This window comes from Hibiscus syriacus, unplaced genomic scaffold (assembly GCF_006381635.1).
Source record: "Hibiscus syriacus cultivar Baekdansim isolate YM2019G1 unplaced genomic scaffold, ASM638163v2 tig00005678_pilon, whole genome shotgun sequence".
Lineage (NCBI taxonomy): Eukaryota > Viridiplantae > Streptophyta > Magnoliopsida > Malvales > Malvaceae > Hibiscus > Hibiscus syriacus.
Genome location: NW_024062064.1, coordinates 317001 through 332699, shown reverse-complemented (window position 1 = coordinate 332699; position 15699 = coordinate 317001). Strand labels below are relative to the sequence as shown.

At 31.5% G+C, this 15699-nt stretch overlaps 3 non-coding genes and 1 pseudogene across 3 annotated transcripts; 3 read left to right on the top strand and 1 right to left on the bottom strand.

The window, feature by feature from the left end:
* Positions 1-302: 302 nt before the first annotated feature.
* On the top strand, positions 303-420 carry LOC120199874. Its single transcript, XR_005523495.1, has one exon. It is a non-coding gene; the product is annotated as a U5 spliceosomal RNA (small nuclear RNA).
* A 4109-nt stretch (positions 421-4529) lies between these two features.
* LOC120199871 lies at positions 4530-4690 on the top strand. Its single transcript, XR_005523492.1, has one exon. It is a non-coding gene; the product is annotated as a U1 spliceosomal RNA (small nuclear RNA).
* A 3650-nt stretch (positions 4691-8340) lies between these two features.
* On the top strand, positions 8341-8503 carry LOC120199870. The gene has a single exon (XR_005523491.1). It is a non-coding gene; the product is annotated as a U1 spliceosomal RNA (small nuclear RNA).
* A 1124-nt stretch (positions 8504-9627) lies between these two features.
* On the bottom strand, positions 9628-11512 carry LOC120199866 (annotated as a pseudogene).
* Positions 11513-15699: the final 4187 nt, after the last annotated feature.

Below are 15699 nucleotides of genomic sequence, written 5' to 3'. Positions count from 1 at the left end.
GACTGCTCCTATCTTTATTTTGCTGGGTTTCGTCATCATGGAATTGATATTTTCAGGAAGAACAATCTCGGAGAGCCATCAAACAAAAGGCTTTTAGAGTTTAAACCTACTCCGTTGCTTTATAAAATAAGGCAGGAAAAATGAGAGAAAGAAAAGTGTGTAATTTGGCACGAGAGTGGAGCCCGAAGGTCTAGAGAGTAGAAATTGGAGAGCAACACAATCCCACATGGCTACCAAATATAGAAGACTATCCCAACCGACTTCAATAAATAAAAGAGCTAATCTCACCTGCTGGTTCATGGAGCCGTGTGGTGGGTACAGAGCGAACTATTCTTTCGCCTTTTATTAAAGAATATCGTGTGCTCTCTGCTCAAAGTGGCATACGCCAATTTTTGGAAGGGTATTCCTTGCTTAATATCCCCATCCCAATTCAAGTACTAATGTCTTTAGATGATTTTCCTTTTTACACAATTCTGTATTTTAGTAATAGTGGGGGTTTTAGAATCAAATTATAAAATAAATATAACAAGCTTCAAATCTTTATCGATGACCAGATCGTGGATTGCTTGGAGAGTTTAGTTTTGAGGTGGGAAAGTGAGTAAGCCGACGCTGTTTTCAGCCAGCTTTGGTTGTGTAAGTAGGCCGCCTAAATCAATTGCTATTCAGCCATTGGGTATGTGTGGTTGAGGGAATGAATGCAGACATGATATTGTTCTATAGCATGGGTACGGTATTGATTTCATTTTGTTGGGGTCAACTTTGCAATTATTAATGCTTAGATGCATATGCAAAATAAGGAGCCATGCATCATATTTAATGTCCACGACAATTGGTTTATGGAAGTTGTGTTTCTGCTGCAACAGCACCACCAAAATGGTTTGATTGGAAGGGTGGTGATTGAAATCCTGAGGCGAAAATCTTTTGGTGTGTGTGATAACCAAAATTTTGACTAGTGATCAAAATGTAATTTTTGAAAGTTTAGTGGTTAAAGTATAAATTTGGAAAAAATTCAGGGATCAAAGTGGTAATTTTCTCTAAAAGAAATTTTATTTCGTAAATAGATAGTTCACCTCCAAGAATGACATTTTCATGGGAATCAAAATTTTATTCCAGAATTTGTATCAAAAGTTATAAAGCGATAAAGTTCGTAAAATATTTGGATAATCGAATTAAAAATTTAGAAAAAAAATAAAGGATGACAGTATAAGGTTAATAATTTCATTTTTCATATTTTTAATTAGTATAATTTAACATGAATCATTGGATTTAAGTTGATTTTTTCATGTTAAATCGGGATTGTTGGATAAAAATAACAAGATTGTGAGTTTTGAAAAAAATACAAGGACAAAGTTTGAAAATGAGAAAATCTTTGTATATATTTGACTTTGATGATGTAAGGATGATGGAAGCGTGTTGTAGCATGATAATTTGGCAATTATCATGATTTTTAAAGGGTAAAAATGTCATTTAGTATAAAATGATTTTTTAATTCATTTTTATTAGCTGTTTAACAAGTGTAATAGATATTTTTAATGGAAAATTAAGAGAAATCAGCCATCTTCCCCTTATGCCGTGACCTCCATGAAATGTAAGAATGTTTTTTTCTTTTTTCATTTTTAAGTCATTTTCTTTGATTTTTGGATCAAGACATGAAATAGAGAATTAATCTCCATGAAATTCTCTATCATTTGGTACCAATTATTCATACTTTCCTTGCTTAAATCCTTAGGTTCATGAATATGGTGGATGAAGGGGAAGTTGAATTTTAATGATTTAAGGATGGATTTTGATGTTAGTTATATGGTTGATTCATTTCCAAGCTTGTATGATGGTTAAAAACAATTAAAAATGGTTGAAACAAGGTTTTATGGGAAGATTGGATTTGAATTGAAATTGATATGGAATTGGTTGTAGTTGATTGGAAATGATGTTTAGAAGATGAAATCATGCTTGAATCAAGTTTGGAACCAAGGCCAAAGTGGCCTTTGGTATTCGACCTAAAGGAAAATATTAAGTAAATATTATAGAAAAATTATACAAGGGTTAGAAATGATGTATGAATGATTCTACATGCTTCGGAAAGTTGTTTGGACCAATTTGGAACTTGTAAAGTTATAGGGACTTTTTCATATATTTTAGAAAATTGAGGGATTGAGATGAAATTGTTTAAAGGTTGATGTACTATGTTGAAATTAAATGTTAGAATGATGATTTTAATGTTAGAATGTTAATTTGGATTGATTTGGAAGTTTGTACAAGTATAGGAACCAAATCGCAGATTATGGAAAATAGAAGTTTGAAATGGTAATTGTGTAATAGTTGATGTACTACATTTAAATTAAATGTTGGAATGTTTAATTATGCTTTTAGAAGCTTGAATGTGAAGGTAAATGGTAAAGGAGTCATTTTGAATAAATTAGAAAAGTTGAGATGAATTCTAAAAGAAATCATTTTATTGGTCAAGAATGCGAAATTGAGATGAATATGGAACCATTGGATGAATATTAATATTAGAATAATTGAAGTAATTTAAAGTATTAAAGTTAGTATTGATTATGTGAAATGGAGTTTATATCGAATATGTATTAATTGTATTTTTGGTAATTTTATATTAATATATGCCAACCATGTTAGTAAAGATACTAACATCTGCTTTGAAATGTGCATTTTGTGTAATTGACTCTCATGTAGATCGTGATCAAGATTCAAGCAAGTTTATAAACAAGGATAAAGTACAAAAGTGACGTTTATATCGCTTGAAAGGTTAGCTAGTTTGGCAATTTTGAATTGTACTATGAAATATTTTCATAATAATTTTCTGAAAAAGTTTATAAATGAATTTGGGTACAATTACGAATTACCCAGTACATTTTTATATGATATTTTACTACATAGTTTATGAATGATTTTAGGTATGAAATGCCCAATGTATTGAATTATGATAATTGTTATACATGAGTATATATGGATATTTTATGATAAATAGTTGATATGATTTTGGATAAAAAGACATTGTATGTGCATTGAGATTTGTTGGTACAACTATCATGCCATGAGGTGGAGTGTTTATTGATTGATCTTATATAGATACATTCGTGTACATTACAGAGAGGACGTGATACATTTTATGACACATATGTGATATGTTGTTTGCACATATAATATGCTAGTGCGGTGTATTCCTGGTTATAAGTACAATGTTGTTGTGTTCTACAATACCTATACTGGTATTATAGGGCATTATATGTGCGAACTGATTATATGACACCTATGGTAAAATCGATTCACAGGGCAGTAAATATGCAATATATTCATAGGAAGTAATGTTGTATAGAGTACACTTGTCTGACTCACATACCATGCATTCTCATTTGTTATACATTGGGTTGTCAGTTAAATTAATGTGAAAAGTGCACGTTTATCTGATTCATTGAAAGTAAAGCTTTCATCGGATATTCTGATTTGACATAAAATTCCTTATATAGGAACTGTTTATTTCGATATGTGAATTCTGAAATTTTGATTTTTAGATTTCAGTTTAAAGAAAGGTTTGAAAATATGTTTCACAAGTTCATATGTTATTATATGATTTTTATGTACTATAAGTTATGGGATATTTTATATACTGGTATGTTTTATTTTATATTTGATAATGACTTACTAAGTTTATACTTAACGTGTGATTGTTTAACGCCTAAGTAAAAGAAAGCGAGTGGAGTAAGGAAGTGAGTTTGGCATCAAATATCGAAGATTTATTACTGGTAAAAAATGACTTCCCACTGTTGTTTTTAACTCTAGTTGTCATGATACATATAATAAGTGTCTGCAATATTTTAATATGATTAAATTTGAAATGGATTAAAAATATTCTCATATGGGTATAGTTTTTAATATATATATATATATATATATATATATATATATATATATAATATATATATATATATTAATAATTGATAAAGTTATATTTTATTAGAGTAAAGATGAGTTTTAATTCCGATAGTTTTTAGCAGTATTACTTATGATATAAAATAGTATTGAATTGTCATATTGTTGCCTGAAACCGAGTTTGATTTTTATGTCAAAATATTACTTTTTGGTTTTACGCGATTAACTAGTTTTGGTGAAAAAAGTTTTAAATGAATAAATTTTTATGAATTTTTTTATTGATTCCAATAAGAAATGTTTTACAAGTGTAATGTGATATCTCTGACTTGTATTCCAGTACGAATATGGGAGAATGGTATTACATGGTGCTTCATCACCTCATCAAAACCAAAACCATATTTGTCCCAAATTTGAGCACCATATAGATACTGCGCATCAGAGCCATAGGATTTGAAGTTAAATTACAATCATCCTTTCAGATTCTTATTTGAACTATATCTTACCATTTCAGGTTTGCTTATTTGCCCATATTTGAGAACTCGGCTATTCTCTTATAACAACTTCAAACCCACCTTGGGAAGACAGAAAAGAGGGGAGTTGAGCAATGCTTATAAAGAAAAAGTATGGGCGTGCTTTGCACCATACTTACCTGGACGGGTCAATGGGCGATCAGTAAGGTCTATGGCCAAGGTTGGTGGTTTTCATTGCACTCGAAAAGTGCACCTGCCTAAGGTCTCCTCAAGTGAGAGAGAGCCTATGTCATTATTTGTGGCAGTGGGATCTGCGTTCGCGCGGCCCCTTCCTAATTCCTAGTTAATATTTTTCTTATTTAATAATCTTTCCAACCTTTATGTTGTAGTTGTACTTTCCCTTGGCATTCACAGGGCAGTAAATATGCAATATATTCATAGGAAGTAATGTTGTATAGAGTACACTTGTCTGACTCACATACCATGTATTCTCATTTGTTATACATTGGGTTGTCAGTTAAATTAATGTGAAAAGTGCACGTTTATCTGATTCATTGAAAGTAAAGCTTTCATCGGATATTCTGATTTGACATAAAATTCCTTATATAGGAACTGTTTATTTCGATATGTGAATTCTGAAATTTTGATTTTTAGATTTCAGTTTAAAGAAAGGTTTGAAAATATGTTTCACAAGATCATATGTTATTATATGATTTTTATGTACTATAAGTTATGGGATATTTTATATACTGGTATGTTTTATTTTATATTTGATAATGACTTACTAAGTTTATACTTAACGTGTGATTGTTTAACGCCTAAGTAAAAGAAAGCGAGTGGAGTAAGGAAGTGAGCTTGGCATCAAATATCGAAGATTTATTACTGGTAAAAAATGACTTCCCACTGTTGTTTTTAACTCTAGTTGTCATGATACATATAATAAGTGTTTGCAATATTTTAATATGATTAAATTTGAAATGGATTAAAAATGCTCTCATATGGGTATAGTTTTTGTCGTAACCGGTTTTCGTCCAAGCACGAAATTTTTACTTGGCGGGAAAAATAATGTGGATAAAAAATAATTAAAAAAATGGTTTGGAAGTCGCCATCGGCTTTTTGGGTTATGTAGGTCGAATACCTAAAAATTACTTTTTAAAAGAGATTTTTAAGAAAACATCAGTTAAAAGATAAACTGATCTGCGTTTAACCAAAAATCGTTCTTTTTAGAAATAAAAAGGGATTCGTGGTCGGTTACGTTTAAGGAAGGATTAGTACCCCTACAACGCCCAAAATTGGTACTTATTAATTATAAATTGTCTCTATTATTGGAAATTTAAAAGTTCAAAAATATATTTAATCCATAATTCTGTTAAGTTTATTAATATAATTTTAAGATAATATTAATATATATATTTTATTAAACAAGATATTTATTTATTTAGAAATATCAGAAAAGGGCTTCTAGGTGCTTTAAGACAGCTCCTTTCTTAATATTAAAAAATAAATAAATTTTAATAAAAAATAATATAAAAATAGATTTATATATTAAAATATTTTTTATTTAAAAATATCAGAAAATGGACATCCAGTTGCTTTAAGACTGTCCTTTCTTAATATTGATATATATTAAAATATGATTGAAATGATTTAAAAATAATATATTAAATTTATAAATAGGATTTTCATAAAATAAATAAATATTATTTATATATATTTATAAGATTAGATAAATATTATTTATATATATATTGACATAAATAATAAATAATAATAGTAATACTAATGATAAATATATAATCATAAATATATGAAAGTAAAATATGATTAATAAAATTAAAACATAGTATTAAAATGTAAAAAGTAATAAAGCTTGTAAAATAAATGAAAATATTAATCTTAGAGACTAAATTATAATCTAATAAAATTAAATACTTAATTTATAATTTATTTAAAACTACAGGGATTAGATATTCTATTTTATTAATTTAGGGACTAAAATAAAATTATATAAAACATCAGTTATTAAATGTAAAATATTAAAATTCGCAGACCTAATTTGAATTATTAAAAATATATGTATAAATAGTGTAGTTTGACCTAATTAATTATTAGGGATCAAAATAAAAGTAATTGAAATTACCAGGGACTAAATAAAGTATTTATCCTAAAATATATAAATAATGGCAGGGACTAAATTATAAATTAATAAAGTTAGAAGACCGTATTAAAACATATTAAAATTGATTTCAGTGACTAAATTGAGAACATTACAAACGTGGAACACTGCGGAAGGGGTTTACCCTTTAGTGAAATTATGCACACGCCCTCCCCCAAAACGCTATCATTTGGGAGAGGATTTTTAAACCCTTTAACCGGCCCAAAATAGCCATTTTGCTTCATTTTTAATTTTTCATTCTCTCTCTGGGAGAGGGACTCTCTCGCCTCTTTCTAAATTTCTCTCGACATAGAGAATCCGGCAACCATGCCGCCACCGCGCTCTGGTGGCAATGACCACCGCCGGCCACCGTTCACGGTGGCCGAAAAATTTTAAAACTCCCCAAAATATAGATCGAAACATGCTAATGCCGATTCTGGTGTCCTTTTTCCCTAAAAAGCTCCCAATCGGAGCAAATCTACGAAAGTACCTTCGGTTTTCGAAGTTTTTGGTGACGCTTGGAGGCAGTAGTGACTCCGATCGAGTGATGTCTTCCTCGGTAAGTTTCTCTCGCTCTTCTCTTTTTGTTTTGTGGTTTGCTTTGTGGTTTGTTGGTGTTTTGCTTCAATCTTTGGTCTCTTGCTCTCCGTGTTTGCTTGTTGTGGCTTCCTGTTCGTTTCTTTTTTTTTCTGTTTGCAGGTGATGAGGCTTTGTAGCCATCCAGGTACTAGCCTTGGACCGGTTCTATTGGTGATTTTCCGGTGAGTCACCATAGCTATGGTGGTGACTCACCATAGGCAACCACGTGGACGGTCAGAGTCATGGCAGCAGAGCTTCAGGAGTGTCGGCGACGAGGTGGCGTGGCACTGGAAGCTTCAGGCAGTGGCGACGTGGCCCTAGGGTATCATACCCTAGGGTTTTCATATGGCTCAATGGTGGCCGTTGGATCTTTCCAGATCCAACGGCGGTGATTAGCTGGCGGCTGGGGCATGAGATGATACAAACCCTAAACATTTAGGGTTACTATTGGGCCACCAAATATGGGCCTCTGTATTTGGGTTGGGTCTATAATAGTAAATAATTAAAATTATTTAATAATAATATAATAATAATAATTATAATAATAATAATAATAATAATAAAATATAAATAATATTCAAATGAAAAAAACGAGTATCTTTAGTTTTTAATATATATATATATATATATATATATATATATATATATATAATAGGAGTTTTAGTTTAATAATTGATAAAGTTATATTTTATTAGAGTAAAGATGAGTTTTAATTCCGATAGTTTTTAGCAGTATTACTTATGATATAAAATAGTATTGAATTGTCATATTGTTGCCTGAAACCGAGTTTGATTTGTATGTCAAAATATTACTTTTTTGTTTTACGCGATTAACTAGTTTTGGTGAAAAAAGTTTTAAATGAATAAATTTTTATGAATTTTTTTATTGATTCCAATAAGAAATGTTTTACAAGTGTAATGTGACATCTCTGACTTGTATTCGGGTACGAATATGGGAGAATGGTATTACATGGTGCTTCATCACCTCATCAAAACCAAAACCATATTTGTCCCAAATTTGAGCACCATATAGATACTGCGCATCAGAGCCATAGGATTTGAAGTTAAATTACAATCATCCTTTCAGATTCTTATTTGAACTATATCGTACCATTTCAGGTTTGCTTATTTGCCCATATTTGAGAACTCGACTATTCTCTTATAACAACTTCAAACCCACCTTGGGAAGACAGAAAAGAGGGGAGTTGAGCAATGCTTATAAAGAAAAAGTATGGGCGTGCTTTGCAACATACTTACCTGGACGGGGTCAATGGGCGATCAGTAAGGTCTATGGCCAAGGTTGGTGGTTTTCATTGCACTCGAAAAGTGCACCTGCCTAAGGTCTCCTCAAGTGAGAGAGAGCCTATGTCATTATTTGTGGCAGTGGGGATCTGCGTTCGCGCGGCCCCTTCCTAATTCCTAGTTAATATTTTTCTTATTTAATAATCTTTCCAACTCTTTATGTTGTAGTTGTACTTTCCCTTGGCATTCAAAAGGAACCGGAATAAGAAGTAAGGCATTTCAATTGGATGGAGGTGAAATAATTACCAGAGGAAAGTATTCACTTAAGGTATAATGAAACAAAAGAAAAAACCTGAACTGTGAAAATAATTTCAAGTGGTATTTACTAATTGACGAGCTATCATATCTATTGTATCAACTCTAGTTTTTCATAATATTACCTCAACCAAATGGAAATTGATTTCCATTTGTCATTCCTCCAGTTTTAAATTAAACAAATGATTACTGTTAATTCTCGCTTTAGCTTCATGAGAATTTCATTTATTATCTTCTTCAATTTCAAAAGAAAAATTTCTAGACTCTCAACTTTCTATTGGAAACCGATTAATAAAATATATAAATGTAGTCAAAATTTTAGGAGTTGCGATATCTAGTACCATGAGAGCATAATTTATGGTTATTTTATTTTGGAGATGGTAGCTTGGTGTTTTCTTTTTTTCTGGTACAAAATTAAATGGATTCAAATGAAATCAACACAAGCTAGCCAAGTTCCACTATCCCATGTCGCACTGCGAATGCAAGTTAACAGCTTTTCCTCGCGTTTATAAAGCAACTAGTTGCAGGCTCCCGAACTGATGATGGTGATGTGTGATGAGCAGAGTAAACTATTCTTTCACCTCTTACTAAAGAAAATCGTGTGCTCTCCTCTTCAAGCGGCAGACTTAATTTTTGTAAGGGTATTCCTCGTTGGATACCCCCATCCCAATCCATGCTTCCAAGATTTAAGTCGTCAGGTATTTAGTTTTGATGAGCTAGTTTACGATGTTTACCAGATCTTGCTCAGTATTTACTTGTCAGTGTTACATATCAATGACATTGACAGAATAAGTAATGCCTGATCTGACATTCATTGGCAACTCACCGAGTTCATCGAAACTGTGTTTCTATTGCTACAGAACTTCAAAAAGCGTCAACTTTGTTGCTTCGTTCTAAATTCTATTGATTTGGTAGTATTTGATTCACAACAAAATATTATTATTTCTGTATTGTATGGTAAATAAATAGTAACCATAGTATCACATTCTCATTGCCATAGTAATTGAGCACCAATGTCGTAACATCAGGTCATCCTTAAACTGAAGCCCAGCTCTGGTCTTTTACATCGACCACGGCATGTAAACTCGAACCTTGTGGAATTCCTAATGGAGGATCTTGGCATGAACAGTTATCAACTGTATATAATTCCCATTCCTTGATTCCATATTTTTCCAAAGCTGTTGATAATCTGCCGCCCTGTGTCTGTTTAGGGTATGCCCCATCCGGACTAACCAGCACTGCACCGGTATATGACTGTCCAGCCACTCTTGCTGCCCCATGGTAATGAAACAATCCCCAACTGAAATCTTCACATACATCGACATTGTCCAAAACTCATTTGAAACAACCCCGTTATCCAGGACGCTGAAGTAAAATGTCCCGGGAATGTTTGCCGTCTTCACTCGATATTTACGCCTCCTCTAGACCAATTCTCTGTCTAAAGTTTTAACCTGGAAAACTGGCTTACCAAAATGATCCCTTTGCCTGGCACTGACATGGAAATTGATCGTATGCTAGGTTCTGCCCTGCTACAACTCGCCAACTCCAATCCAAACTCCCCAACCAACCAACAAACATGTCTTCAGCAGTTTCGTGGCACAAGTCTTTCCCTCGGAACTTAACCATAGGCTGCACATACGGCTTTTCGGGGATCTTAGCATCTAAATCAAGACAATTGTTTTTCTAAAGAACGCATAGAGAAAATGCTTCCAGTTTCGGACTTTCATATGAAGCAATACACCGATAATTGCACACTTGATCTACGGGGCTGCACTTGTTCAAGCATTGAAGAGCTTTCCTGCAATTAGGATCCATAAGGCAATCCAATATTTGAGGTCCACAATTCTGCACTATACAATTTAGGGTAGAAAAGCCCTTTGATCTCAAGTTTTTCAAGACAGGGACCGGTCGAATATAAGCGTTAATGATAACCAACAAACAGAACCTTATATCATCAGAATTATGCCAGTCCCATGCCTCCGATACAGTTTGCACAACTTCCTTCGTTTCATTTGTTTTCTTAAGCTGAGAAATTCCCACTATTTTGTCGAATACACTACTTTCCGTTTCACTGTGGACATAAGAGCCTCCTAATTTGTTAACCAATCCCGGATCGGATTCAAAGCAGATTATGTTAGGGACGCTTTCAGTATCTGTCAGTAACCATTTAACCGAGTCCGGATCCGTAACAACTACAACCACCAAAATACCAGCGCAAGCCAATTCCTTTTGCAGATCCATCGCTGTTTGATCAGCATTAGATTGATCGAAATTGTCAGTGGTAACAACCATTTCATATCCTTCATCCACCCATTTCATTCTTTTTGCCTGATCAGTATCACATACACAATCAAGAAACAATATCCAGGTCCAAAAACAGTAATATCAAAATTCCACAATAGCTCAACAGAAAAAGTTCATATGCGATCTATTCCGTTATCAATATCCAGATTAAATTGTTTAACTTTTTTTCATACGCGATTTAACAACCTATGAAAGCTTGAATTAAGTTTAAAATGAAAAATGACAACCAAAATTGTAGCGCTTACAGTGTCAGTCTAACCTCCTCCCAGGTGGCGCATTTGAGTCGGCTGACGCTTTCTTTACCAACCACTGCGGCTATCCTCACCGGCGGGTCCTTTTGCTGAGTCACCAAAATTTTATCCTTCTCCAACTTCAAAGCCGCGGTGACAGTGGGCCTAGAGCTGAAAGTGGGATGAAGTGGAAAACGAGAGGTTCTCAGTTGGTGGTTTGTTGGGGGTAAACCGGTTCGAATGGAGGTGAACCGGCATTTGAACGGGGCAGCTGATTTGGGTTGGGGCGGAGGTGGAGGTTCCAGAACAAAGTTCATGGCTTTTCAGCTTTGAGAGGTAACCAAAATTGGAAATTGGTTCCCACTTCTCAGCCGTGGTGGTTGTTTGTAGAAGGCGCCTTTTCCCGGCTCAGCGTTTCAGCACGTGCCACGTTTCTTTAGAAACATATCTAAAATACACACCAGCACTTTTTGTATACGTTTAGCTATCTAATATATTGTTACTACAATATTCTAGCACATTATCAGATTTTTTGAAAAAAAAAAATTATTTGTGAATAATTTTTAGAATAAATGATTAAATTTTTAATTAATATTTTTTAATTATAGTTTCAGTATTTTTTAGGAGTAAAATTCTTCTTTCTCTTCTATTAAGTAAAATGTATTCAAAAGAAAAAAATAATTATTTATTATAAAATATCAATAAATTGAACAACTTATTTATTTATAATCAAAAGGTAATATATTATAATTAAACCCATTAAATGAATATAGATAACAAATTTTTTTAAGAAAAATAGAAATAAGACAAAATACTAATATATTATAGAAATTGAGAAAACATAGTATGAGAATGAAACTAAGAATTTGAATAAAGTTAATAATCTCTAAAGAATATGGTTAAAAAAGTTCTATGTTGATACCTCTTTTTTTTTAGGTTGTGAATTTAATATTGGCGTAACGACATTCGGGGCGTGCTTGACAATGGTTTTTGAAAATCGTTTGTGAAAAGATGGGAGTTGCCACCAATTGTTTTTAAGGTGAGATTAAACATCTAAAATCGGGTATTTTAATAGAACATTTTATTTTACTAAAAATATCAATGTTTTGATCTGCAAAATCAAAAATCGGTTTCGAGAGTCAGTTACACGTGGGGGAAGGAATAGCACCCCCACAAACGCCCAAAAAATTGGTATATATAATTGACAATGGTTTTTGAAAAACGTTTGTGAAAAGATGGGAGTTGCCACCAATTGTTTTTAAGGTGAGATTGAAACATCTAAAATCGGGTATTTTAATAGAACATTTTATTTTACTAAAAATATCAATGTTTTGATCTGCAAAATCAAAAATCGGTTCGAGAGTCAGTTATACGTGGGGGAAGGAATAGCACCCCCACAAACGCCCAAAAAATTGGTATATATAATTGATACCCTATGTTTTAAAATTAGAAAATTTAAGTTCGAAGTTTTATTTAATATAAAACTCGTTATGTATGTAAATTTAAAACTGGTATTAATTTATTAGGACCAATAACGAATATCCTCAAGCACAAGCGGAAGTTTCACTATTCATCACAATAAATAAAATTTGTCTTGATAATTTAAAAATCATGATGCAAGATTTTGAAAATGATGTTGATTAACTTTGGGAATCAATAGTGGTCATCCCTAGGCATAATGCAGGAGATACATTATTAACCCCTAATAAATGAACATTGCCCTGTTTTGAAATCAAATTATGCAAGCAAACAATCAATTATTGAACCTAATTATACCAAGTGATCTAATTAAGGGTTCCCTCTAACTAAAGTGTGAAATTATGAATTTTAAGAACCTAAAGGATTAAACCTAAAATGTAGGCTCTAATATTAATTCTAACCAATTTTAATAATTTATTGAATCAAATAATTAAAATAGAACCTCGGGCATAAAAGCGAGGATCAAATAAAAAATTCACCTAAATTAAAGAACTAAAGTGAAATTAGACCTAAGGTGAAGGCTTTAATATTAATCCTAATCAATTTTAACCAATTATTGGATTGAATAATTAAGATGGAACCTCATGCATAAAAGCGAGGATCAAATTAAAAAAAAATCCTAAATTAAAGGAATAAAGTAAAATTAACCTACAATGAAGACTCTAATATTAATCCTAATCAATTTTGATATTTATTGAATCGAATAATTAAAATGGAACCTCAGGTATAAAAGCGAGGACCAAACAAAAATTCACCTAAATTAAAGAACTAAAGTGAAATTAGACCTAAAATGAAGGCTCCAATTATTAATCCTAACCAATTTTAACAAATTATTGGATCGTATAATTAAAATGAAATCTTGGGCATAAAAGTGAGGACCAAATCAAAATTTTGCCTAAATTATAAAGTTTAGGGACTAAATTAAAAGGAACCCAGATTTAAGGATTTAATTTAAAACCTAAGCAATTAAACTATGATTAATCTAGAAATACCAAAACTCATATTAATGAGATAAATTAGAACTAAATAAAGGACTAAATTCAAATAAATTACAACATATAATTGAAATTAAACAAATCAAGTAAGAGGACTAAAATGAAATAAAATAGAAAATAAGGCACAATTTAAAAAATACAGAAAGTTGAAGTACTATAATTTAAAGATCTGAAATAAAAATACTGAAAATTTAAAAGACAAATATTAAAAGGTACTGAAAATTAAAATGTTGAAATTTAAAGGAAACAATTAAAATTGCGCAAAATTAAAGGTTAGAGGGTGGATTTTTAATAATTTTACCTAAATCGTAAATAACGTGAATTATACTCTGAGATGAGTCATCGTGAGGTTGTAGAATTAGCTTGATGCACTAAATTAAAGATCACGGGTTAATGTTAAAATTAATTTTATCCTGACCATATAACACGAGTCATTCCCTGAAATGGGTCACCATGAGATTGTATGGATTACAATAATTAAGAAAACAATTATTAAAAATGAAAAAAATACACAACTAATATACATATTCGAAAATAAATTAGAAAAAAATATCAGCACAGTGATGAAAGTGTGATTTGCCTAAAATTCTAAATATTTAATTTTTTTTTTCATTTTAAGTTAAAATTTCTAAGAAAATCTAAGGCCGACCTTTTCATTTTTTTGTTTTTTTGTTTTCTCTCAGCCACATTATGATTAATTTTTTTTATTTCTCTAAATAAAAATTGTTAAAAAAAATTGGAATAAGTAAAAGAGAATATATACACTGAACATTAAATTTATTTTTATTTTGTAATAATGGTGTTGGCTTGTGCATCAGTCCAGTAGGTGGAAAGAAAACATTAGAAATAGAGGTATTTATGGGTTGGGCTGGGCTCCTAGACAAGATGGTTATTTTCCTTGTGGTCTTCTATAATTCATGTCAATTACAATTTAGCCCCTCAGCCTATTGCACTGTTTAGTCTCCCTAGGAATTGTTTGTCAATTGAAAATTTGAGCTGCCACATGGGATTTTGTTTGGACAATTTGGCCCAATATAAATTATGTCTCCTACCATCTACCGCATGGCTTCAATTGAATGAATTGATGAAATTGGGTTGTTACTTAAGACAAAATATTTTTAAAAAAAAATTGATCTCTTATAATTCAGTGCCTAAGCCGACTAAATGTTTAGTTGAAAGAACATGATGAAATTGGATTGCCACACAAGGGAGGACATAAATATACTTTTATAATTTGATCCCTTATGATTTATGCTTCTTACAGTTTTTCGCTCACACTATTAAATGTTCTTTTTCTTTTTTGAACAATTTCTACTTAGGGTGAGGGGAAGTAAAATTTTACTCCTAATGAGTATTAAATAAAAAATAAATTAATTTATAAATGAGAAAAGGTATCAACTGAAAGTTTTTAACAACCTGCTCTAGAATTGTTATAAAATTTAAATTAACTTATAACTGAGAACTACCCACCTAATTTAGAATAACATGAAATTTCGGCCATATCTTTAAAAATGTGCTTAATTTCATGTAAGAACTAATTAATGTAGATTTTTAGCTAAGTATTTGAATTTATTAAATTTTATAATTTAAAAAAAGTACATGTGTCCATACTTGGAATTTTCACAAGACATTAATATCGTTGCAATGCATAATCATTATACGATTACGTTTTGCATCCAAAAATAACAACTATATTTATCCAATATGAAATTAAATGGATATATTTATTTTCTAAAATATATACAACTGAATTAAAATCAAAATTTTATGTGTATACTTGCATCAAATCAAAGTTTATATATTACATTACACAGTTAACCACTTCTAAAAAGATTTAATAGGCCTCCCAACAACATGCTGCAAAGTTTGAAGCTTCAATATGGGGAGGGTTTTAGAACACAGAGATATTAATTAATGGCGCTGTTAATTGGAACTTTTGCTATGGAAAAAATTGCCCTAATCACGCACATGTTGATGACTACAAATGATCACTTCTCACATATTGACCCGGACAATTTGGCAAGCCTTTCGTTGTATATGTTT